This window comes from Palaemon carinicauda, unplaced genomic scaffold, assembly GCF_036898095.1.
Source record: "Palaemon carinicauda isolate YSFRI2023 unplaced genomic scaffold, ASM3689809v2 scaffold409, whole genome shotgun sequence".
Classification (NCBI taxonomy): Eukaryota; Metazoa; Arthropoda; class Malacostraca; order Decapoda; family Palaemonidae; genus Palaemon; species Palaemon carinicauda.
The window spans coordinates 46,797-74,047 of record NW_027171661.1 but is presented as its reverse complement, the minus strand read 5'-3'; the positions used below and the strand labels follow the sequence as shown (position 1 = coordinate 74,047).

Genomic DNA, 27,251 nt, shown 5'->3' with positions numbered 1-27,251 from the left:
CTCTGAATTTAGATCAAATTTTAGAATTTTTCAAGTGACACTATTAGGAAAAGGGCTTTTTTTATATTGATTTATTTTAATTGAGCAATATTCCAGGTAAGGTTGCTGTCACCCCAAGATGAAAGTGGCTTTTAATCATGACGCCGATGCGATGGAAATAGCCACATCTTTAAAGTTCCCTTTGAAACTCATAAAACATTGCATCTGTTTGTACTGGATGGAAATCCTTTAAAAGTAAGTTGCTTTTAGTTTTTGATTATCTGGAAAGTGTTTTCTTTTCACAAATTGAAGTGTGCTATTGGCTAGGAAAACAAGTAACCTTATAGGTTACTTTAAGTGACTGTACTGTATAGGCTATTGTGTTGAGGGTAGGATCAAATCATCTTTGTTCCGACGCTAAATGCAAACCCTTCCGCTCTGTTATTAGGGATATACTTCCAGCGAAACTGGAAGACTAGCCATAAGACTTTAAGCAAGGTGTAACTACCCCACTACTACTTAGCGGCGGGTAGGGGAGGTAGCCGGCTACCCCGCTCACACACAGACACACATACACACGCATACAGACACACCAGTGTTGTCTCATCACTTTTGATTGTAAACAGGACATAGTGGGGGATAGGTGATGGCAGGCCAAATTTATATAAAGAGCTCAAGGTTTGTGTTAAGAAAAATACAAATTACTTTCAAATCTGTCATTTTTATTGTTGTTAAAGAATGGTCAGTAGTGGAAGAACAACATTAAAAGTGTCATATTTGTCAAGCTTTTTATTTGTGTTCATTAATAGATATTTTGTTTGGTAGTTCATCCTCCTTAAAATGTTTATACATAATCCAGAGTGAGTTGGCAATTTACTTGCTGCCGTTTTCTTTTGTACTTAAAGACTTACTCTGCTGGAGAATTTTTATTTAAATGTAAAGATTAGCGGAGGACCATGGCGGAGCTCCGGAGTAAAAGTAATGGGCAAAGTCCAGACACAATTTCCCCAGGCCGGAGCGGGGGAGGCAGGGTGGGACCGTGAGGGGGAGGGGGAACTTGGTTGGCGGCTCGAGAGCAGGCCATAAAGAAAACTAACCTAAAATAGGGGCAGACTCTAACACGACAGGGCCTTAATAGTAAAATAATTAAACACTAGCCTACTAGAAAAAGCAAAGTAATCTACCGAAGTAAATGATATATGTAATAATCCCGAAACGAGATGAGAGAGTGGGAGAAGCCAGCCCTTGTGAGGAAAATATTCCAAAACAGTAATGTAAAACTGAAAAGCGGGGGAAAACTCCAGCCTCTCTCACTCGAAGGGTTACTAAGCTCGATCTAGAAATGCAAACACGAACCTTAAAAACAAAAAACACATGTAAAACATATCTGTCCGTAGTAGTACAGTACATAGAACTAAGGTTAAAGTTAGCGAAGAATAGACGAAAAGGGAAGTAAATAAACACTCCCTTTCAAACGGTATTCTAAATAGAAAGACGTGTAAACCCAAAACTGAATGGGGAGCACGAAGCGAAACTTCGTTTCAAGTCAGGAATGCCTACTTAGGGTAGGGAACTAAACTGTAATAAAACGCCGAACGCTATTCTTCGCTAACGCAACAACACGGACTCGGAAGCGACTCATTAAGTATCTAATTAGTAAAATAGGTTCTAAAACTAGGGCCAAAGACCAAATCAATCTAACATAAGATTAATAAAAGAACCTAGCATGACATAAAATACCCGAAGGCACGTAAACAAAGCGTGAGGTAGGAACCCGTAGAAGACGCGGTAAAGGCAGCTAGCCGAGCGCACTAAAACACACGCAAAACGCAAATACGGCGTACAAGCCCGGGCAATGAATAATGCCAAAACAAACTATGGTACTTAACATTGGTGCAGCAGGAAGGAGAGCTTCAGCCATGGCAAAGTAATCCTAAAATCACCGAAAAAGGCACACACAAAAGAAACTGGTAGTGTCACGACACGAGTCCAAAAGAAGGATGTAAGATGGCACTGGGTGTCGGGCGTCGGTGGGGTGGTTCAGGCTGGAATAATTCGAGCCGCTGTATCGGCTCACCCATGTTTTGACGAAGGAATTCTCTAAATGGAAGACGACCTGTGAATAGTGGTTTTCACACGCCCTATCTTTATACACGACGCCCTTAGGGGTGCTCGCGCGAGGGTAGTAACCTCTGCATTCCATGCTTTAACTTTCTCTAGTATATTTGGAAGTATTTATATCAGAAAAGTGACAAGAAGGACCTTTTCACCGGGCGACACGGGTCGACCCAGAAAAGATTTTTATAGTAATTATGAATGAATTTGTTTCGGTTGAAGTTATCAGTGATAAATTTTGAATAGAAAGGAGATAATTTGAATTGAGTCAGCCTTTGTAAAATATTTTAGATGAAACATGACTTTTAGAATAACATTTGTATAATTAAAATCAAAACAAGAAAGAAGGAATACTTGTTTGGCATATAAAAATGACTGTCCTCTTGGCGTAGATACAAGATGTGTCAAATTGCAATTTCTCAATAAACTCATTCAAAAAATGTCTTTTCCAATATTTTCATATACTGTATATTTACAGCTAATATACACGTTTGATGATTCATGGTACCTGTAGTTTCAAAAACAGCCCATATATGTACAGTTTCTTCCCTGTAAACTTGAAACTAACAGGGGTAGTTATAGAGGTACAGGTCAGATAATGAAAAATTGGGTAATTTTTTATCCTTGGGCCTCTGAATCGATGTCGTCGATACCATAGTTGAATAATTAAAGAGTTCTTCTGATTGTACAGGCAATAACCTTTCCAATGATTCCTAATTTGCACTTGTGATTAATTTCTTTCTATATGAAAAGGTCCTTTCTATTGTCCCTACCCATAACTTTTGCATCCCAAGAAAAATAGAAAAAAAAAAAAAAATAGAGGTCTTACTGTCTTTGAAAACCTCCAGTATTTTTAATACTTTACCTTAGTTAACCCTTTTACCCCCAGGCTCTTTGGAAATTTCCAATCCTTAACCCCCAAGGGGTTATTTTTTCCCCAGTACATTTTGCAGTATATTTTTTTTAAATTGCTCTTACAGCCTTAATTTTTGTCATAGGGAGGTCATGTTGGTCTCAATCTCTTGGAAAATGCCTGAATTTTTTCAAAAAAATATCAAAAATATGAAAAAAAAATTTTTATAGCATTTTTTTGCAAGGACGTACCGGTACGTCCATGGGGGTTAAGGGATGAGTTTTGTGAAACGTACCAGTACGTCCTTTGGGGGTAGAAGGGTTAATACTTTACCTTAGTTAATGCTGCTTCAAGTCTTCCACTGAATTATATTTTTGAAAACGAAGGCAGCGAGTTGCATATTTTCTTTCAGCTTCTCTCAGATTTGACAGGAGATGCAGATTCATTATTTTAAAATCTGAAAGTATTGGTCGAATGAATTACAATCCAAGACAAACTGCTTTTTGGGCTCATAAGAAAAGAGGACAGTCTTTGGCAGATGCCAAAAAAGTATTTTTGTAATGATAAAAAGACTTGACATATTCCAAAGATTCCTGGAATAAGGCGCTGTAACATTCCTTTGGTTCTTTATCTTCCAATCATTCCAATAACTAATTGATTTGAATATATATTACATGCAGATCCCAGTGATACAAGTTAACCCTTTTACCCCCAAAGGACGTACTGGTACGTTTCACAAAACTCATCCCTTATCCCCCATGGACGTACCGCTACGTCCTTGCAGAAAAATGCTATATAATTTTTTTTTTCATATTTTTGATAATTTTTTGAGAAAATTCAGGCATTTTCCAAGAGAATGAGACCAAGCTGACCTCTCTATGACAAAAATTAAGGCTGTTAGAGCAATTTAAAAGAAATATATTGCAAAATGTGCTGGGGAAAAAATAACCCCTTGGGGGTTAAGGGTTGGAAATTTCCAAAGAGCTTGTGGGTTAAAGGGTTAATATAATGCACAGACTCACAACTGATTATAATTGAAGCTTCATGATGACTCCCAAAACTGTTCATACTTTGATATAATCATAATTGTTGCAATGTTCTTCATAATCACCATCCTGGCTATACTGTTCTTCATCAATGTTCTCATGACACTGTTCCATATCTGTAGTTTTCTCAACTGTATCTATCAGGTCCGGGGGAAGTACTGGCCCGCATGACCACACTGGCTCCAAAACACCCCCATCATTTCTTTCACAAACTTGTCCAGGGTCATGTGTCTTTGGAGACCAGAAGATTGGAATATCCGCTCGCTTGTGGATAGCAAGGGGATGGTTCACACAACCAATGTGCGGAATAAGGTTGTCTCGGAAAGACGGCCATGGGAGAGGTCAGTCTTAGATTTCGCCGTCAGTCGCTCCTCTTTTCCAACCATCTTCTTAACAGGATTCTACATGATGTCAATAGATTTCTCCAACTAGGTTTATAGCTTAAATAGTAATAATAATAATAATAATAATAATAATAATAATACATACATATACCAAGGCACTTCCCCCAATTTTTGGTGGTAGCTGATAATAATAGTAATAATAATAATAATAATAATAATAATAATAATAATAATAACCAGATAAAAATGATAATGCTTGGATAGCTTAATTCCTTTTCTATTGTATTACAGGATGGTGTGTAAGGGAAGAACAATAGTACACCGCAAGTTAGAGGTCTATGACGACTGTTGCAGCGAACAACAAGGACAGAGCTCAAGAAGTGTATTTCTCACTACTGCCACTGACCCTGTATAGGTAAGTTCTCACCAACAGCCGTTTTTACACTAAGTCCTTGACTTAAGACTTAATAGGTTCCTAAAAACTGTATGTGAGTCATATTTTTAAACTTGGGCCTAGGGTAAGCGTCATTTAACTTGCGTGCCTACTATTTTCAGAAGCAAAGGTCATCAAATAGTCACATGTCGTCTTGCTTACTGTATTGAATTACATATTGTTTGATTACTGTACTTCATTATGAGGTTTTGATGCAATAACTGAGATTTTATGATTTCATTTTGGTTTTGAGGATAGATGTGAGAGAGGCAAGAGAGCGTGCTAGAAATAGGAATGAATGGCGAGCGATTGTGACGCTGTTCCGGTAGGCCCTGCTGCTTCCTCCGGTGCCTTAGATGACCGCGGAGGTAGCAGCAGCATTATGAAGCTTCATGTTACGTGTTTACTTATTTTGGGTTTAAATCCAACACTCCACTGAAGTCGAGTGAACTACTTCTCGGGCGGGTCCATATCAATCATCTAACGTAACATTTTCATTATAACTTAAACAATTCTTTGATTGTGGCATCTTCCAAATCATATGATCTTGTGAAAAGTAATGTCTTTAGTTTCTTCTTAAATTCAATTGCTCCCTTTAGGTCCTTCATTTCAGTTGGCAGTTTATTAAATTGTCTAGGCAGATAACGGGGGAGGGTGGGCTGTGGCACCCTAGCAGTACCAGCTGAACTCGGTTGAGTCCCTTGTCAGGCTGGGAGGAACGTAGAGAGTAGAGGTCCCCTTTTTTGTTTTTGTTTCATTTGTTGATGTCGGCTACCCCCCAAAATTGGGGGAAGTGCCTTGGTATATGTATGTATGTATTTTGGGTTTGTTTGTATCACCAGATGTCTTTGAGGACCTTCTGAAAGTCACTGTTCTTCAGTAGCTAATTTTCATAATTTTTAATCTGGAAAGTTTTTTATTTTAAATTCAATCTTGGTAATAATTAGAACTAGTAATTAATCCTTTAGGATTTATAGAAATTTTTATAACTATTCTTCTTTGCTCAATGGGTTAACTATTATACTGCAATTGTTCAGTGGCTACTTTCCTCTTGATAAGGATAGAAGAGACTCTTTAGCCGTGGTAAGCTGCTCTTTTAGAAGGACACTCCAAGATAAAACCAATGTTCTCTAGTCTTGAGTAGTGCCATAGCCTCTGTACCAAGGCCTTCCACTATCCTAGGTTAGAGTTCTCTTGCTTAAGGGTACACTCGGGCACACTATTCTGTCTTATTTCTCTTCCCCCCCTTTTTTTTTATAAGTTTTCATAGTTTATATATGAAAGATTTATTTTGATGTTGATACTGTTCTTAAGATATCTTATTTTAATTGTTAATTATTACTCTTGTAGTTTATTTATTTCCTTCTTTCTTTTCTGCACTGGGCTGTTTTCCCTATCGGAGCCCTTGGGCTTATAAGTTAACATCTTGCTTATCCAACTAGGGTTGTAGCTTAGCAAGTAATAATAATAATAATAGGGTTCAGTAAGAGAGGAGTGAGATTACAGTTGTCCTATTGTCCATTTCTTTTAGCGAGGCAGATATTCACCGACTCGCAGCGGTGCCCTCTTGGCTCGGAAAAGTTTCCTGGTCGCTGATTGGTTAGAATTATCTCGTCCAACCAATCAGCGATCAGGAAACTTTATCGAGCTAAAAGGGCACCTCTGCGAGTCGGTGCAAATCTGCCTCGCTAAAAGAAATTGACTATAGTTCGTTGATAAGATTTTCCTTCACCAAGAATGAATTTGAAATGTGCCTGCAAAAATATTTGATTGTGTTAATATATTTTTTTAATTTTCATTAATGTCTCCTAGTCAATATATTTACTATTTCTGGACCTCCATGGATGACAAAATTGTTTAATTTCTGCCTGTTGCTATTTTTTTATATTAAACTAAATATCAATAATTTAATCAATAGATATTCTATACTTGGTAGTTCTGCTGCTCAGACTTTTTAGACATAATTCAGTGAATTGGTTATTTCCAGAGTGCTAGTTTTATTTGCTTTTAGAATTACTCTGAGAAGTTTTCTTTATAAATGTAAACTACAGTAGATTATAAAGATAATTATAGTTTGATATCTTGGTAGTTTGGATCAATTCTGAACAGAAAGCAAAGAGTAGGTATTGAGAAAACTTTGCTAAGTACTTTTAGATAAGATTTCCTAATAAAGTTTTAGAATTTTAATCAAAACAGGAGAGAAAGGACTACTTTGACACTTGCTAAAAAAACTACCTCTTGTGATACATACATACATATACCAAGGCACTTCCCCCAATTTTGGGGGTTAGCCGACATCAACAAATGAAACAAAAAAGGGGACCTCTACTCTCTACGTTCCTCCCAGCCTAACAAGGGACTCAACCGAGTTCAGCTGGTACTGCTAGGGTGCCACTACCTCTTGTGGTAGTATTTCATTAATGATGATAAATTGGTTGAAGCGATTTTAATATTCAGTTTTAAATATTTAACTTCGCCGGTGAATATATAATAGCTGCTACTCAGCGGCTCGACAGAAAACACACTCAAAAACTCGCGAGCGATCGCTATGAAGGTTGCGGGTGTGACCACCAGCGCCAACTATCGGCCAGATACCACTCTTGCATGTAAACAAACACTTCAATTCTTCTCTGTCGACCTTGACGACAAGACGTATCATTACTCGCTGTAGAACCTGGAGTTTTCTCAACATATTTGGTGAAGTACTTCATTTTGGTTTGAGCTTTCGCAGTACAGGTGTTTTATCTTCAACTTAAATCTTGAACTCGTTTTTGGATAGATTTAATTTTTGATGACTTTGGATTGTTTTTTGGACTTTCCTTGACTTTTAAATGGCCGACCCTTCCCTTAGTACGGAAGTGTGTTTAGGCTTTTAGCAATTATCTTATCACGTTATAAATTAATTATAGATTTTCCTCTATATATTTTATATCTCACCCGCCTTTATTAGGCCTCTTCGATTAGCTTTCCATTTATAATAAACATCAAGATAAATTTTAATGATTTGTTTATATGCGACCTTTCCTGAGAGTAGGCGGTCCTAACTTGGAAACCGAAGTTAAACAACGTTGAGCCCTTTCAATCGTAAATAACTTTTACAGAGCTAATGATTTAAAACTTATTAAATGAATATTTTTTAGTAGATATTTTATGAAAGATTTTCTTTGAATAGTCTTCGTACTGTTTCAAAGATGAACTAACGTTTAGTTTATTTATGCTACGCAGTTTGCGCTCTATCGTTACGATAGAGAGAGAGTATCACGGTTTCACTTTGCAGAAAGAGTAAATCGATTCTGACGTTTTGTTCATTCTTCTTTCAAAGCTTAAATGTTTTAAATTCTATTTTAAAGGAACTTTTTAATTGAAAAACCTTTCAGTTTTTTCCTTTGGTCAAATAACCTGTTTTTTGACGAAACGTAAGTGGGCTCTTCTCTTCGGTGCGAAATCAAGAGAGAGAGAGAGAGAGAGAGATACAGACGGAGGGAGAGAGAGGAGAGAGAACGTTCCGATCTTTATCTCGTCCCAAGCGAGTAACGTTGTTCTCGAGTTACTCTCGTCCCTAGTCTCTGTACGGGGAGAAAGGATAAAGCGTTTTTAGTTTTTTATTCTCGTCCCAAGGCACTGTACGGTGAGAGATTGAAAACGTAGTTTTGAATGAACTAGTGTTTAGTCTCTTCCCCAGCCACTGATCTTTTTATCTTAAAATATGTTTACTGTTTTTTTGCTGGTATTAATGTGCTTACATTATACGACTGATTTCGCAATTATAACCTTTTGATAGAGGGTAGAATTGCGTGCTTCAGGTAGAAATCAGTTTTATTCATACCTAATGTGAATTGTTAAAAAAATCGATTTCAGTGAAATAAGTGCAAAACAGAAAATCGTAGTGATATAGTGATATTGCGCAAAGTGTTATCAGTGTTGCGACCGAGGGTTCGTCTGTTCGTGCCTGTCGTTCGCCTAGTCCGGGACCTCTTGCAAGCTCCCAAGCCCAGGGGAGAAGTAATGTCGTACGACTTATGGGTTCGAGAGGCCTTGATCAGCGAACAGACGTTCCCTCTATGGTATCAGGTGTATCTTACCAAGATCACCCCTACCATAAGGGGAGAGAGACGATTTTCTCCTCGTCATCCGAAGGCTTTTCGCATAAGAAACCGTGGAACAAGGTTTCGAGGCCCTTTAAGCGAAAGTCAGTCCTTTCAGGACAGGTCCAGCATCCTGGTTTTAACTATTAGGACAGCTCTGACCCTATGCAGTCATCGGAAGACTGCTCGCCGCCTAAACAAAAGCATAACATAGACTCCGAGAGTCTTTTTGTAGGCAAGGTTTTGCAGTCACAGACGTTACCCTCGTCTCTTACCGCAACCATTCCCGTTGATCCTAAATGGGTTGTACGGCAAGACATGCAGAATAAGCTTGCCTCCCTTATGGAAGACTATTCTGCCGATAAGTCCGTTGAGCCTAGCCGTTTATCTCATCGAGATCCTGGCCTTCAGCCACCCTAACGTTCCTTTGTGCGTCCTGTTGACGTTGGCGTAGCCAAGTCACGTCAGTCAGGTTGTTTAGAACCACACGATGCAGTCTCGTGTGGATTTTCAGCCACATTTGGACGTTAGGCCACTTGCTGATGCTCCTGTTGACGTTCAGGACGTTCACCAACAATCGGAGTTGACTTGTTTTGACGCTGAGCGTCAACCTCCGCATTCTAGAGTTGTTTTGATTGCTCAGACTAGGCGGTCAAAGCAGTCTCGAGTGGACGCTGTGCGTTCTCACGCACCTGTTGTTGTTGACAGTTCACAGACTGTCAAGCAGTTACATGACGTTGCGTCCTGGTCCGCTACTAATGCACCAGTGCGTGTGGACTCTGCTTGTAAAGCATTGCCACCACGGTAGGTCTCTCCCTTGCTTGAGACTCGGCTATTGTCGGACAAGGTTCCTTCAGATGAGGAAGTTGCTGTTCCCCCTCCTACTGATATTCCCTTGAGGACTCTGTCAGACGGAGAGGAGCCTAAAGCTGCTTAGCCCTCTATGGACTTTTAATAAATCATGCTGATTTTTAAGGATCTTTGTCCGGATCTTTTTGTAACTGCTGCTCCTCGTTCGCCTAAACGTCAGAGCTTACACTAGGCCTAGCTACTTCGAAGCCGTTGTTTTATAAGCTAGTGCTCTCTCGCTCTTCTAAGAGAGCTTTACGTTTGCTAGGCGACTGGTTTATCACCAGGAGGAGTTTGGGGGAGACAGCCTTTGCTTTCCCTACTTTTAAGCTGGCTTATAGAGCGAGAGTCTGATATGACACGAGAGAAGTTCTCGGCTTGGGAGTTCCTGCCTCTGCCCAGATAGACTTCTCAAACCTCATAGACTCTCCCTGGCGCCTGGCCATGAGATGCTCCAAGATTTTACAGGTCGACTTCAGAGCTATTTTCGAGCGTTTGAAGTTTTGCTGTACAATTATGTCATGCATAAACAAGGCTTTCAGGGATGGCTCAAATGATCTGACAGCCACATTCTCTGCAGGAACAAGTCCCTCAGGGATGGCTCCAATGATCTGGCAGCCATGTTCACTGCAGGAGTACGTAAGAGGCAAGTGCGCTCAATGTGTTCATTGTCAAGACAAACTTCACGAGGAAGTCTACCAGGCTGTCTTGACAGCATTTCCCTCTTAATGAGAGAATGCCTTGATGAAGTCATTGAGCTTCAGCACGGCATTTCATTCCCATGCTGAATCTTGGTGACGGGCAAGAGGGCTCTCGAACTTGGGGAAATTGCTCCCCCAGTTCGAATCTAAATTTCTCTCTTTCTTATCTTTTTCTTCCTCTTTATATTGCTTCAACCTTCTCCTAATATTATAAACTTTCTTTCATGATGCTGTCCCAACCCTATGAGTAAAATTTTCCATATGTATATGTGTATATTTTTACATATATATGTATATTTATTATTTTTTTTTTTTCTCTTTATGGCATGGATGTTTCTACATCTGTTATTGCCACTTGGGCGGATGTTTCTGCATCCGGTATTGCTGCCTGCTTTGATGAATGTGAAAGGTGTCGCGGTTGGGAGGCCTTTGTGCTCAAAGCTATATGTGAGTGTATAGGATGATCTCAGCCATCCCGAAGATGGTTTGGACCTTTTTGGCGGAACTATTCCAAGTGTTGGGTCTTCGGAATCCAGGGGGATCCAATGCTTGGGGTAGGACTCTCGGCTTCTGGCCGGAAGCCCGTCATTACAGATATGGGGAGGATGATTCCATAGTTTCTTGGTCTCAGTCCTAACAGGCGGGTTCAGCTTACACCTGTGCCTCTATATCTGTTTTGATGCTATCCTTCGGGTAGGGTATGGAGTGGACCATCTGGGAAGTATACTCTCACTGTGCCGGTAGTGGAGAGTGTAAATTTCCTTCCCAACATGTGATGCCTTAATGTTCTCAAGCAGGTAAATCAAACTTCAAAAAATCACTCTTCTCTCTTCTTTTTTATGATGGATTCTTGTGAAAATGACCCCACCTCCCCTGGATATGCTGACTCGCCCCCGGCACTGTTGACGACCTCTGGCAATTCATTTAAAGAAAACTCCGTTGACGACCTAGGAACTAAAAAGGACTGTTCTTTAAACATTCTGAAAAAGGGTAATTTGGGCAACACAGGAAAACTGAAAGTCCTGCACGTTACCCAAATCCCTTTAGAAGCTAATTATGATGTGCTACATAAAATATTTGAGTGTTACGGATCAATAAAAGAAATTAGAATGAAACTTCAAGATGATAATTGGGAATCTTGGTTATCATTTAATTGTCATGAGGAAGCATTTAATGCAAGCTGTAACATTGTTGATATTAAAGTAGGTAATATGAGTGTTAAGGGTGCTCTTTGTGATGGGGCACCTAAAGATCTGGATGTCTACAGACCAGCAGACTGGGCTGATAAAGATATAGAGGCAGATATACCATCCCAAAGAAAGCCAAAACCACCAATGTGGCTTCTTGCTCAATCTGTGGGAGGTACGGAAAATTATTTCAAGATGTGCAAATTTCTTCAGAGGAAGGTAGGTACGATCGCACCTGGAGATATATCTCGATTCGGGAAGAAAAGTTTCTTGATAAAGGCCAAGTCATACACACAGTCTGTTATACTGTCTAATTTGAAGACAGTAAATGATGATATAAAATTGGACATCAAACCCCATCTAAACTTTAGCTATGGAAGGGGAGTGGTTTTTAATAGGGATCTGTATGAATTTACTGAAGAGGAGATATTGGCCATGTGTCCCCTATCAGTGTGGAAAGTACATAAAGTACCTGGAACATCAATGATTGTTCTTACTTTCCAGGATGCTGGTGTACCTTTCCACATAGACATAGAAAACGAAAGGATCAGAATTCAACCTTTTAAGCAGAAGCCACTGCAATGTTATAATTGCTTTAAATTTGGACATCCTTCCAAAGTTTGCAATAATGAAAAAATTTGTAATACTTGCTCCAAAATTTACCATGGGGATTGTACACTTGAGGCAAGATGCTTAAACTGCAACTCTAATCATAAATCTAATGATAGGAGCTGCCAGTTTTATAAGTTAGAAGAGGCTGCCCTCAATAAATCAATTATTGAACATGTAAGCGTGGGGCATGCCAAGAGATTATTAAATAAATCTAATACTTATGCAAAAACATTAAAAACAGGAGAAAAAGTTCCTCGGGAATCATCTCACCCACCTACTACTGTAGGTAGTTCTCGAAAAAGGAATTCACAATCTATTGATAAAGTGCTGCATAAGACAAGAACATCTCCTCCTAAAGATTTATCATTGAGTATCAACCAAAAGACATTGCCCACCACTATCAAACCTTTGTCCCCCATTACAAAGGATAGTACTAACCTCTCCCAGGCCATATCCTTGCCTGATTTAATGGAGATTCCACCTGACACCAAGTTATCAGGTGTACCTGTAGTGGGGAAGGTACGAAAACCTGGTAACTTGCAACCTATTAATCGTAAAAGAGAGAGACCTCCATCTCTCTCACCCCCTTCCATAAGAAATACTAGAATTATGACATCGAATAAATATGATGTTTTGTCTGTTGATGTTGGCGATCAACCAGAAGACAATTTAAATAAATCAGAAATTCAAGTTGAGGTCCACCATCCCCCTCAACAAATATATAAAAAAGATACAAAGAAAAACTCCAACGTAAAACCCAACATAACAAGACCATCTCTGAAGAAACCTACAAGTAATAATGTTAGATTAAAAACTGCTAATGGGAAGACCTCACCCAAGACGTCTTCCAGAAATAATCCATAGTTTTTTCCTCCATTTTGCAATGGAACTGTCAGGGTTTGAGGGCAAAATATGAAGAACTTAAGCTCCTAATTCATGAGCATTCCCCCATGATAGTATGTCTACAGGAAAGTATGCTTGATTCTAACACTCCTAGGCCTCGAGAGTATGTTAGCTATAGAACACCATATAATCAACAAGCAGGGAGCCATGGCGGAAGTCTCATGTACATTCGTCGAGATGTTCCCCAAATACCCATGTCTATACGTACAACCCTGCAGGCAGTTGTTGTACAAATTGATATAGGGAGAAAATATACAATATGCTCTCTGTACTTACCTCCAAATGATGATATTTTATATGATGATTTAGCAGAAGTTATTCAACAACTCCCTCAACCTTTTCTCTTACTGGGAGATATGAATGGTAGACATCCTTTATGGGGTGATGTTTTGGCCAACACAAGGGGCAATATTATCTCATCAATTGTGGAGAATGAGGATGTGGGGCTCCTTAATACAGGAGAGCCCACGCAATTCCATGTTCAGACAGGTACTTTGTCATGCATTGACCTTTCAATTGCAAGCTCTAACTGCCTTCTTGATTTTGATTGGAGGACATTAGATGATTGGCATACTAGTGATCATGCACCAATCATTATAAACACCAACAAGGGTCCACCTTTGCAAAGATCGCCACGTTGGAATCTAGACAAGGCAGACTGGGTTAAATTTTCTGAGCTAAGTGAAATCGAAGGGAGAGCAGAACAGTTTGAAAGTATTGATGATGCTATAGACCTGCTGAATGGAACTCTTCATACAGCAGGAGTCAATTCAATTCCCAAAACAACAGGGTTATTCAAACGACGACCAGTCCCGTGGTGGTCTTCAGAACTAACTGCACTCCACAGAGCCACAAGAAGATCTCTAACACGATTGTGTAGACTCCGAACTGATGAGAATTTAATTATGTACAAGAAATGTAGAGCACAGTTCCGTCGTGCCATGAAAGAAGCAAGGCGCCAGTCATGGATGTCTTTTGTTTCCTCCATTAACAGTAGAACACCACCATCTTCTGTGTGGAGGAAAGTAAAAAAGATAGCTGGCAAATTCACCCCCAACCCACCACCAGTGTTGAAGGTGAATGGCCAGTATGTAACTGAAGCAAATGAAGTTAGCAATGCCTTGGCTAATCATTTTTCAAATGTATCCAGCAAGTGTGAAGGAGCCCCTGGTCACCAGTATAGGAGCACTGAAGAAAAGAAAATTTTAAATTTTGCAACAAGAAGGGAAGAGTCGTATAATTCTCCTTTCACTGAAAGAGAATTTGATTCCGCACTTGCTCATTGCAACGATACAGCCCCTGGACCCGATGGAATTCCATATGCAATGATTAAACATGTACATTTTAATACAAAGCTATTTATTTTAAGCATTATTAATAGAATATGGCATGATCATAGTTACCCAAGTGTTTGGGAACTAGCCATTATTTTAGCCTTTTTAAAACCCGGTAAAGACAAGTTTTTAGCAGCAAACTATCGTCCTATTGCATTGACATCTTGTTTATGTAAAATTATGGAGAAGATGGTCAATGCAAGGCTGATATGGTACCTTGAAAAGAAAGGCATTTTATCACCGATTCAATGTGGATTCCGAAAAATGCACTCAACGACTGATGTGTTGATACGACTTGAGTCTTCTATTTGTGAAGCCTTTGCTTCCAAACAGCACCATGTTACAGTATTTTTTGACCTTGAAAAGGCATATGATACCACATGGAGATATGGTATTCTTAAAACCATTCATGAATTGGGATTGAGAGGAGAGCTGCCACTATTTATTCAGGCATTTCTTTCACGTAGAGTTTTTCAAGTGAGAGTGGGGGAAACTCTATCAGAGAGTAAGTGCCAGGAAGAAGGAGTTCCTCAGGGTAGTGTGCTGAGTGTAACCCTTTTTGCACTAGCAATTAATGGGATATCCTCAGCCATTCCCCAGGATGTTCTCTCAACATTATTTGTGGATGATCTCTCAATATCATTTGCTGGCACTAGAATGGTAATGGTTGAGAGAAAAATCCAACTCTCTATTGATAAAATTATCCAGTGGGCTGACATGAATGGATTCAAGTTCTCGACAAGTAAAACTACCATTGTCCATTTTTGTCGTATCCGGGGAGTACATCCAGACCCGGATATATACATTAAAGGTCAACGGATACCATGTGTATCGGAAACCAAATTTTTAGGTTTGATATTTGACTGTAAACTTACATGGGTTTCTCACCTAAAAGCGCTAAAAGCTAAATGTGTTGAAGCTCTGAATATCTTAAAAGTATTATCCCATACATCATGGGGGGCAGACCGCAATACTATTTTAAAATTATACAAGGCCTTGATTTTTTCCAAAATTAGTTATGGTTGTGAGGTATATTCTTCAGCCACCCCAAGCCGGTTAAAAATATTAGACTCGATACATCATGCAGGTATTAGATTGTCTACTGGAGCTTTTAAAACCTCGCCTATCCCAAGTCTCCTTGTTGATGCTGGAGAGTTACCTCTAGACCTTTACCGAATGTCTTCCATTCTTCGGTATTGGTTTAGATTGCAAAGACTCCCTAACTCTCTAGCCTTTCAGACTGCAAGCCTTGTAAGACAAGCATCATACTTTGAGTTGCACCCAAAATCCCCTCAACCTTATGGCTTTCGGGTGAAACGATTATTAGATAGTCAGGATATAATTAGAAATAAGATACTTCCATTCAAGATATCATCAACGCCTCCATGGAAGTTACCAGAGATATCTTTTTGTAAATATTTTATCGGAGATAAGAAGAATATGTCAGACATAGAAGCCAGGTCTCTTTTTAATGAACATGTTAAAGAACATAGAGGATCAACTTTTATCTATACTGATGGCTCCAAATCTGATGCTGGCGTTGGATTTGGAGTACATAGTAATGGTTTTAATTGTAGAGGTGCACTTCCTCTGACCGCTTCCATATTTACTGCCGAACTGTATGGCATATTAACTGCTATTGAGAAAATAGCGTTGGAGAAGGAGGGTAATTTTACAATTTTTAGTGATGCAAGGAGTGTCCTTCAAGCTATGGAAGCTTTTAATTCTAATAACCCTCTAGTTTTAAAGATTTTAGAATGGCTTTTCCTTATTGGACGGAGAGGTATAACAGTTCAATTTTGTTGGGTTCCAGCACATGTAGGTGTGTCCGGGAATGAGAAGGCAGATTCACTGGCTAAGGAGGCTGCATCAGAGTTGCTGCCAAGAAGATATCCCATTCCCTGTAATGATTTCTTACCTGACATCAAGAAATTGGTTTGCAATAAATGGCAACAGCAATGGGATAGTCAAGATGGCAATAAAATGAGGGAAGTAACAAATGACATATCTCCTTGGAGGTATAATATGATGCCCCGAAAATGGGAGACGTCTCTTTGTCGTCTCCGTATTGGTCACACTCGGTTGACACATGAGTTTCTGTTGAAGGGCCAACAGCAACCGTATTGTGACAACTGTTTAGTACCTCTAACAGTAAGGCATTTGTTGACCGAATGCCCCAATTATGACATCTTGCGGAATAGATATTTGTTTGAGGCTCGAGGTGAGGGTGGCAGGTTCATCCTTGCCAAGATTCTTGGAAATGATGTGTCCTACCATGCAAGTGGCATTTTTAGATTTCTTTCAGAAGCAGGTCTTCTGAAAAATATTTAACTTTTATGACATTCAATTTTTATGATTTTAATTGAATACTCTTTAATTTTTTATTTTATTTCATTTTTTACTTTTGTATATATAAATTAAATGTTACCCGGCGTCAATGACCTTAGATGTCAGGATGCCTGAAAACTTTAAATCATTCATTCATTCATTGACAGCATTTATGGAAGGCGACTGGATGGTCTCTCTCGACCTTCAGGAGGCATACTTCCACATTCCTATACACCCGGATTCCCAACCGTTTCTGAGGTTTGTTTACAGGAATGTGGGGTACCAGTTTCGAGCCCTGTGCTTTGGCCTCAGTCCTGCGCCTCTCGTGTTTACGAGGCTCATGAGGAATGTGGCAAAATCCCTCCATCTATCGGGGATCCGAGCCTCCCTGTACTTGGGCGACTGGCTTCTCAGAGCATCGTCCAGTCTTCGCTGTCTGCAGGATCTACATTGGACGTTGAGTCTGGCCAGGGAGTTGGGACTTTTGGTCAACCTAAAAGTCCCAACTGATCCCATCCCAGATTATTCTATATTTGGGGATGGAGATTCGCAGTCAAGCCCTGCTCGAAGTCCAACTAATGCTGAAAAGAAAACGTTTGTTCAGTCAGGAGTTGGAACAGTCTCGTAGGGACTCTCTCATCCCTGGAGCAGTTTGTCTCACTAGGGAGACTACACCTTCTGCCTCTCCGGTTCCATCTAGCCTCTCACTGGAACTAGGACAAGACGTTAGAGACGGTATCATTCCCAGTCTCCGAACCAGTAAAGGCATGCCTGAAATGGTGGGACAGCAATATCAGTCTGAGAGAGGGACTATCCCTAGCTGTCAAGAACCCAAACCACGTGTTGCCCTCAGACGCGTCGGATTTGGGTTGGGGTGCGACCCTGGACGGTCGGGAATGCTCGGGTCTGTGGACCTTAAGTCAGAAGAGCATGCACATCAACGACAAGGAGCTATTAGTAGTCCACTTGGCCTTGATGATATTCGAAAGCTTCTTCGAAACTAAGTGGTAGAGGTCAACTCAGACAACACCACAACTTTGGCGTACATCTCCAAGCAAGGAGGCACTCCTTCACGCTGCTCGAGATCGCAAGGGACCTTCTCTTATGGTCAAGAAATCGAGGCATCTCCCTGTTGACGAGATTCATCCAGGGGGACTTGAACGTCTTGGCAGACTGTCTCAGTCGGAGGGGTCAGGTGATACCCACGGAATGGACCCTCCACAAGGACGTGGGCAAGAGTCTTTGGGCTACTTGGGGTCAACCCACCATAGACCTCTTTGCCTCCTCGTTGACCAAAAGGTTACCAATCTATTGCTCTCCAGTCCTAGATACAGAAGCAATCCACATAGACGCGTTTCTACTGGATTGGTCTCTTCTGGACTTATATGCATTCCCTCCATTCAAGATAGTCAACAAGGTACTGCAGAAGTTCGCCTCTCACGAAGGGACAAGGTTGACGTTGGTTGCTACCCTCTGGCCCGCGAGAGAGTGGTTCACCGAGGTACTTCAATGGCTGGTAGACTTTCCAAGAAGTCTTCCTCTAAGGGTAGATCTGTTACGTCAGCCCCACGTAAAGAATGTCCATCAAAGCCTCCCCGCTCTTCGTCTGACTTCCTTCAGGCTATCGAAAGACTCTCAAGAACTCGAGGCTTTTCGAAGGAGGCAGCCAGTGCGATTGCAAGAGCGAGGAGAGCTTCTACCATTAGAGTATACCAGTCGAAGTGGGAAGTCTTTTGAGACTGGTGCAAGTCAGCATCTGTGTCCTCGTCCAGTACCTCTGTAGCCCAAATCGCAGATTTTCTTTTACATCTGAGAAAGGTTCGCTCCCTTTCAGCTCCCACGATTAAGGGCTACAGGAGCATGTTGGCTTCGGTCTTTCGACATAGAGGCTTAGATCTTTCCAACAATAAAGATCTCCAAGATCTCCTTAAGTCCTTCGAGACCTCTAAGGAACGTCGTTTGGCAACTCCTGGATGGAACTTAGACGTGGTCATAAGGTTCCTCATGTCAGACAGGTTTGAGCCATTACATTCAGCCTCCCTGAAGGATCTCACCCTCAAGACACTTTTCCTAGTGTGCTTGGCTTCGGCTAAAAGGGTCAGTGAACTTCATGCCTTCAGTAAGAACACCCCCCAGATGCTGAAGCCTTGACGAGGATGGGGGGCTTAGGGATTAGCAGCTGGGCTCTAATGAACAGTGGGAACTATTTCCCATTGGACCTCGGTGCCCAGCTGTCGATTCAACTAAATCAGTCAGCACTTTCTCTTTTACTTTTGATTATTTCTTTTTTTCTCCCATCTCTTCCTTTTGGGCTCGATATTGTTGACGACTTTGGCATGTTCGATTTTACTTTGGATGCTGCTTTGGATCTGGCACAGTGTGGGATGGACTGCATTCCATCTCAACCTGTGCCAATTTAGATGCCATCACCCTCTGGCAGACCCCATTGGGTGCAGACCAAGTCTGTTAAGAGTCGGGCTCCAGTGATCCGGTCTTAAGTCACCCATATTTGCGGGTAATGGGTGACGCCAGGCATTGGAGTCGACGGTGGGAGGGGCTAACTACCCCCACTGACCAGTGTACGCCCACCTTAAGAGAGGCAGCCCCTCTCTAATAGAGGACTGGTCCCCGCTGAAGCCTCTTCTCGTGTTGGGCCACATGGGATAGGAGGACTGACATCCTCCGATAAGAGGTGGATAACCCGGCTTGCTTTTTCAAAAAAAACCCAACACCTCTGTTGACGACCTGGAAAATACAAACATGGACCTCGGTACAGACAGCTCCCAACTCGGGTTCTAACATTGTAACGTTAGAACCTTATTCACGTCATGTGAATAATAAAACGCTAGAGAAGAAGAGAGAGAGAGTGAAAAATGATGACAGTACAGAAAGATATAGAAAAGTAGAAGTATTACCTGGTCACTATGAAGTAGTGAATTATGAAAAAATTTTTATCTTGGAATTTGAAAACGGAAGAAATGAGCGTATAAATGTTTTTAAAGCTAATAGAGAAATAGTTAATTTATGTGGAGGGCAGCCAAAAATTTTACCCCAGGGAAATGGAAGTCTCTTGATAGAGACACTGTCCCCATTACAAGGTGAAAGGTTAAAAAACACTTACAACATTGAATGGTCATAGCGTAAAATGCGTTTCACACCCTACTTTCAACCAGAGTAGAGGTGTGATATATGCTCCAGAATTGTTGGATATAGAGGAGAAAAGAAATAGAGGATGAACTGAAAAGTCAAGGAGTAGTTAAAGTAGTCAGAATGAGAAAGAGAGTTGGAGAACAAACGTATCCCTCTTGCTACTCTGATTATAACATTTGATCAATGCCGATTACCAAATGTTATAAAAGCTGGATGGCTATCTTTGAAGGTAAAACCATATATCCCGTCACCATTGCGATGTTATCATTGCCAAATGTATGGCCATTTAAGCCAGAAATGTAAAGAAAAAACTAAACAATAAGCCAGCTGTTTGTGCCAACTGTGGAAAAAGTAGTCATGGAGTATGCATAGAAAACCCTAATTGCATACATTGTGGGGAAGCACACCCAGCTACATCTAAAAGCTGTGTAAAGTTTATTTTTGAAAAAGAAATTCAGGCCATTAGGACCATGGAAAGGGTTACTTTTAAAGAGGCTCGTAAAAGAGCTCTTGAAAAGCAAATAAGACCAGGGCAACCTTTTTCAATGGTTCTGAAGAAAAACTTGTCAAACCACACAGACGAAAATTATATCTCTACTTCTAAGATAAAGAAACAAATGAAAGTAGTTAAAGAGGTTGAAAGTCCCATCGAAAATCTATATCCAGAAATTGTGGAAAAATCAAAACGGACACTTAAAGATCTGAAAATTATTCAAAAGCCAACTACTCCGATTTTAAACAAAAGTACAAACCTCTCACAGGCCGTTTCCTTGCCTGATCTGATGGAGGTTGCACTCGAAACCAATTTACCTGGTGAACCCGTAGTGGGGAAGGTGCAAAAACTGACAGATCACAACCTTTTAATCGAAAAAGAGAGAGACCCTCCCTCCCTCTCTCCTCCTACCATAAGAAACATTAAAGTCACGACTTCCAATAAATATGATATCTTGTCTGCTGATGTTTCTGAACAACTAGAAGGTAAATTGAACCAATCAGAAATTCAAGTTGAGGTCCACCATCCTCCTCAACAATTAGATCAAAAGGACACAAAGAAAAAGAGAAACACAAAACCCACTATATCAAGATCCTCTCTAGAGTTACCTCCGGGAAACATTGTTAGATCAAATAGTGCCATTGGGAAGACTTCATCTAAGGTGTCTTCCAAAAAATAAAACATAGTTTTTTCCTCCATTCTGCAATGGAATTGCCAGGGTTTAAGGGCGAAATATGAACAACTTAAGCTCCTCATACGTGAGCACTCCCCCTATAACAGTATGTCTACAAGAAAGCAAGCTCGATGCTAATACTCCTTGTCCTCGAGAGTATGTTAGCTATAGGACACCATATGATCAACGAGCAGGGAGCCATGGGGGAAGTCTTATATACATTCGTCGAGATGTTCCCCAAATATCTTTGTCTATCTGTACCCCTCTGCAGGCAGTGGCTGTACAGATTGATATAGGGAGAAAATACACAATCTGTTCTCTTTACTTGCCTCCAAATGATAACATCTCATATGATAATATAGTAGAGGTGATTAAACAACCTCCCACAACCCTTTATCTTACTAGGAGACCTTAATAGTAGACATCCTTTATGGGGTGATGTTTTAGCAAATGCAAGGGGTAATATTATATCGTCAATTTTGGAGAATGAAGATGTCGGACTCCTCAATACAGGAGAGCCCACACATTTTCATGTACAGACAGGTACCTTGTCCTGCATTGACCTATCAGTTGCAAGCTCTAACTGTCTTCTCGATTTTAATTGGAGAACATTAGATGATTGGCATACTAGTGATCATGCACCAATCATTATAAACACCAACAATGGTCCACCTTTACAAAGATCACCTCGATGGAATCTTGATAAGGCGGACTGGAATAGATTTCGGGAGTTAAGTGAAATTGAAGGAAATGCAGAACAGTTTGAAAGTGTTGATGATGCCATAGACTTACTTAATGGAACTCTTCACACAGCAGGAGTGAATTCCATTCCCAAAACAACTGGGATATTCAGACGACGACCAGTCCCCTGGTGGTCGTCAGAACTAACTGCCCTGCACAGAGCCACAAGAAAGTCTTTAACTCGATTGCGCATGCACCGTAATGAGGAGAATTTAGTCATTTACAAGAAATGTAGAGCACAGTTCCGCCGTGCCATGAAAGAAGCTAGGCGCCAGTCTTGGATGTCCTTTGTTTCCTCCATTAACAGTAGAACACCAACATCATCTGTGTGGAGGAAAGTAAAAAAGATAGCAGGAAAATTCACCCCAAACCCACCACCAGTGTTAAAGATAAATGGCCAGTATATGACTGGAGCAACCGAAGTTAGCAATGCCCTGGCTGACCATTTCTCAAATGTATCGTGCAAGTGTCAAGCAGCTCCTGGTCACCAATATAGGAGCAATGAAGAAAAGAAAGTTTTAAACTTCGCAACAAGAAAGCAAGAGTCATACAATTCTCCTTTTACTGAAAGAGAATTTGATTCTGCTCTTGCTACTTGTAACGATACAGCCCCTGGACCCGATGGAATTCCATATGCAATGATTAAACATGTACCTTATAATACAAAGTTATTTATTTTAAGCATTTTTAATAGAATATGGCATGATCATAGTTATCCAAGTGTTTGGGAACTAGCCATTATTTTAGCCTTTTTAAAACCCGGTAAGGACAAGTTTTTAGCAGCAAACTACCGACCTATTGCATTGACATCTTGTTTATGTAAAATCATGGAGAAGATGGTCAATGCAAGACTGATTTGGTACCTTGAAAAGAAGAATATTTTATCACCCATTCAATGTGGATTCAGGAAAATGCACTCAACGACTGATGTGCTGATACAACTTGAGTCCTCCATTTGTGAAGCCTTTGCTTCCAAACAGCACCATGTTACAGTTTTTTTTTGATCTTGAAAAGGCATATGATACCACATGGAGATACGGTATACTTAAAAGAATCCATGAGTGCGGATTGAGAGGTGAGCTACCACTATTCATCCAGTCATTTCTTTCACATGGAGTTTTCCAAGTGAGAGTTGGGGAAGCTCTATCACAGAGTAAATGCCCAGGAAGAAGGAGTTCCTCAGGGGAGTGTGCTGAGTGTAACCCTTTTTGCACTAGCAATTAATGGGATATCCTCAGCCATTCCCCAGGATGTTCTCTCAACATTATTTGTGGATGATCTCTCAATATCATTTGCTGGCACTAGAATGGTAATGGTTGAGAGAAAAATCCAACTCTCTATTGATAAAATTATCCAGTGGGCTGACATGAATGGATTCAAGTTCTCGACAAGTAAAACTACCATTGTCCATTTTTGTCGTATCCGGGGAGTACATCCAGACCCGGATATATACATTAAAGGTCAACGGATACCATGTGTATCGGAAACCAAATTTTTAGGTTTGATATTTGACTGTAAACTTACATGGGTTTCTCACCTAAAAGCGCTAAAAGCTAAATGTGTTGAAGCTCTGAATATCTTAAAAGTATTATCCCATACATCATGGGGGGCAGACCGCAATACTATTTTAAAATTATACAAGGCCTTGATTTTTTCCAAAATTAGTTATGGTTGTGAGGTATATTCTTCAGCCACCCCAAGCCGGTTAAAAATATTAGACTCGATACATCATGCAGGTATTAGATTGTCTACTGGAGCTTTTAAAACCTCGCCTATCCCAAGTCTCCTTGTTGATGCTGGAGAGTTTACCTCTAGACCTTTACCGAATGTCTTCCATTCTTCGGTATTGGTTTAGATTGCAAAGACTCCCTAACTCTCTAGCCTTTCAGACTGCAAGCCTTGTAAGACAAGCATCATACTTTGAGTTGCACCCAAAATCCCCTCAACCTTATGGCTTTCGGGTGAAACGATTATTAGATAGTCAGGATATAATTAGAAATAAGATACTTCCATTCAAGATATCATCAACGCCTCCATGGAAGTTACCAGAGATATCTTTTTGTAAATATTTTATCGGAGATAAGAAGAATATGTCAGACATAGAAGCCAGGTCTCTTTTTAATGAACATGTTAAAGAACATAGAGGATCAACTTTTATCTATACTGATGGCTCCAAATCTGATGCTGGCGTTGGATTTGGAGTACATAGTAATGGTTTTAATTGTAGAGGTGCACTTCCTCTGACCGCTTCCATATTTACTGCCGAAACTGTATGGCATATTAACTGCTATTGAGAAAATAGCGTTGGAGAAGGAGGGTAATTTTTACAATTTTTAGTGATGCAAGGAGTGTCCTTCAAGCTATGGAAGCTTTTAATTCTAATAACCCTCTAGTTTTAAAGATTTTAGAATGGCTTTTCCTTATTGGACGGAGAGGTATAACAGTTCAATTTTGTTGGGTTCCAGCACATGTAGGTGTGTCCGGGAATGAGAAGGCAGATTCACTGGCTAAGGAGGCTGCATCAGAGTTGCTGCCAAGAAGATATCCCATTCCCTGTAATGATTTCTTACCTGACATCAAGAAATTGGTTTGCAATAAATGGCAACAGCAATGGGATAGTCAAGATGGCAATAAAATGAGGGAAGTAACAAATGACATATCTCCTTGGAGGTATAATATGATGCCCCCGAAAATGGGAGACGTCTCTTTGTCGTCTCCGTATTGGTCACACTCGGTTGACACATGAGTTTCTGTTGAAGGGCCAACAGCAACCGTATTGTGACAACTGTTTAGTACCTCTAACAGTAAGGCATTTGTTGACCGAATGCCCCAATTATGACATCTTGCGGAATAGATATTTGTTTGAGGCTCGAGGTGAGGGTGGCAGGTTCATCCTTGCCAAGATTCTTGGAAATGATGTGTCCTACCATGCAAGTGGCATTTTTAGATTTCTTTCAGAAGCAGGTCTTCTGAAAAATATTTAACTTTTATGACATTCAATTTTTATGATTTTAATTGAAATACTCTTTAATTTTTTATTTTATTTCATTTTTTACTTTTGTATATATAAATTAAATGTTACCCGGCGTCAATGACCTTAGATGTCAGGATGCCTGAAAACTTTAAATCATTCATTCATTCATTGACAGCATTTATGGAAGGCGACTGGATGGTCTCTCTCGACCTTCAGGAGGCATACTTCCACATTCCTATACACCCGGATTCCCAACCGTTTCTGAGGTTTGTTTACAGGAATGTGGGGTACCAGTTTCGAGCCCTGTGCTTTGGCCTCAGTCCTGCGCCTCTCGTGTTTACGAGGCTCATGAGGAATGTGGCAAAATCCCTCCATCTATCGGGGATCCGAGCCTCCCTGTACTTGGGCGACTGGCTTCTCAGAGCATCGTCCAGTCTTCGCTGTCTGCAGGATCTACATTGGACGTTGAGTCTGGCCAGGGAGTTGGGGACTTTTGGTCAACCTAAAAGTCCCAACTGATCCCATCCCAGATTATTCTATATTTGGGGATGGAGATTCGCAGTCAAGCCCTGCTCGAAGTCCAACTAATGCTGAAAAGAAAACGTTTGTTCAGTCAGGAGTTGGAACAGTCTCGTAGGGACTCTCTCATCCCTGGAGCAGTTTGTCTCACTAGGGAGACTACACCTTCTGCCTCTCCGGTTCCATCTAGCCTCTCACTGGAACTAGGACAAGACGTTAGAGACGGTATCATTCCCAGTCTCCGAACCAGTAAAGGCATGCCTGAAATGGTGGGACAGCAATATCAGTCTGAGAGAGGGACTATCCCTAGCTGTCAAGAACCCAAACCACGTGTTGCCCTCAGACGCGTCGGATTTGGGTTGGGGTGCGACCCTGGACGGTCGGGAATGCTCGGGTCTGTGGACCTTAAGTCAGAAGAGCATGCACATCAACGGACAAGGAGCTATTAGTAGTCCACTTGGCCTTGATGATATTCGAAAGCTTCTTCGAAACTAAGTGGTAGAGGTCAACTCAGACAACACCACAACTTTGGCGTACATCTCCAAGCAAGGAGGCACTCCTTCACGCTGCTCGAGATCGCAAGGGACCTTCTCTTATGGTCAAGAAATCGAGGCATCTCCCTGTTGACGAGATTCATCCAGGGGGACTTGAACGTCTTGGCAGACTGTCTCAGTCGGAGGGGTCAGGTGATACCCACGGAATGGACCCTCCACAAGGACGTGGGCAAGAGTCTTTGGGCTACTTGGGGTCAACCCACCATAGACCTCTTTGCCTCCTCGTTGACCAAAAGGTTACCAATCTATTGCTCTCCAGTCCTAGATACAGAAGCAATCCACATAGACGCGTTTCTACTGGATTGGTCTCCTTCTGGACTTATATGCATTCCCTCCATTCAAGATAGTCAACAAGGTACTGCAGAAGTTCGCCTCTCACGAAGGGACAAGGTTGACGTTGGTTGCTACCCTCTGGCCCGCGAGAGAGTGGTTCACCGAGGTACTTCAATGGCTGGTAGACTTTCCAAGAAGTCTTCCTCTAAGGGTAGATCTGTTACGTCAGCCCCACGTAAAGAATGTCCATCAAAGCCTCCCCGCTCTTCGTCTGACTTCCTTCAGGCTATCGAAAGACTCTCAAGAACTCGAGGCTTTTCGAAGGAGGCAGCCAGTGCGATTGCAAGAGCGAGGAGAGCTTCTACCATTAGAGTATACCAGTCGAAGTGGGAAGTCTTTTGAGACTGGTGCAAGTCAGCATCTGTGTCCTCGTCCAGTACCTCTGTAGCCCAAATCGCAGATTTTCTTTTACATCTGAGAAAGGTTCGCTCCCTTTCAGCTCCCACGATTAAGGGCTACAGGAGCATGTTGGCTTCGGTCTTTCGACATAGAGGCTTAGATCTTTCCAACAATAAAGATCTCCAAGATCTCCTTAAGTCCTTCGAGACCTCTAAGGAACGTCGTTTGGCAACTCCTGGATGGAACTTAGACGTGGTCATAAGGTTCCTCATGTCAGACAGGTTTGAGCCATTACATTCAGCCTCCCTGAAGGATCTCACCCTCAAGACACTTTTCCTAGTGTGCTTGGCTTCGGCTAAAAGGGTCAGTGAACTTCATGCCTTCAGTAAGAACATCGGTTTTTTCTACAGAAAAAGCCACTTGTTCACTTCAACTTGGTTTCCTGGCCAAAAATGAACTGCCTTCTCGTCCTTGGCCTAAATCTTTTGATATTCCTTGCTTATCAGAGATCGTAGGCAACGAACTGGAAAGAATATTATGTCCTGTTAGAGCTCTTAAGTTCTATTTAGCTCGTACTAAGTCATTACGAGGTAAATCTGAGGCATTATGGTGCTCAGTTAAGAAACCATCATTGCCTATGTCAAAGAATGCTTTGTCATATTTTATCAGATTTTTTAATACGAGAAGCTCATTCTCACTTGAATGA

General features: G+C 41.0%; 1 long non-coding RNA gene across 8 annotated transcripts in view; it reads left to right on the top strand.

Moving 5' to 3' along the window:
* The window catches only part of LOC137636847 (uncharacterized), a 62,107-nt gene that overhangs the window by 30,014 nt on the left and 4,842 nt on the right, over positions 1-27,251 (top strand). For all 8 annotated transcript variants that reach the window (XR_011043249.1, XR_011043251.1, XR_011043250.1 and 5 more), the window contains 2 exons: positions 97-234; positions 4,629-4,752. This is a non-coding gene — a long non-coding RNA (uncharacterized lncRNA). The remainder of the gene's footprint in view (positions 1-96; positions 235-4,628; positions 4,753-27,251) is intronic.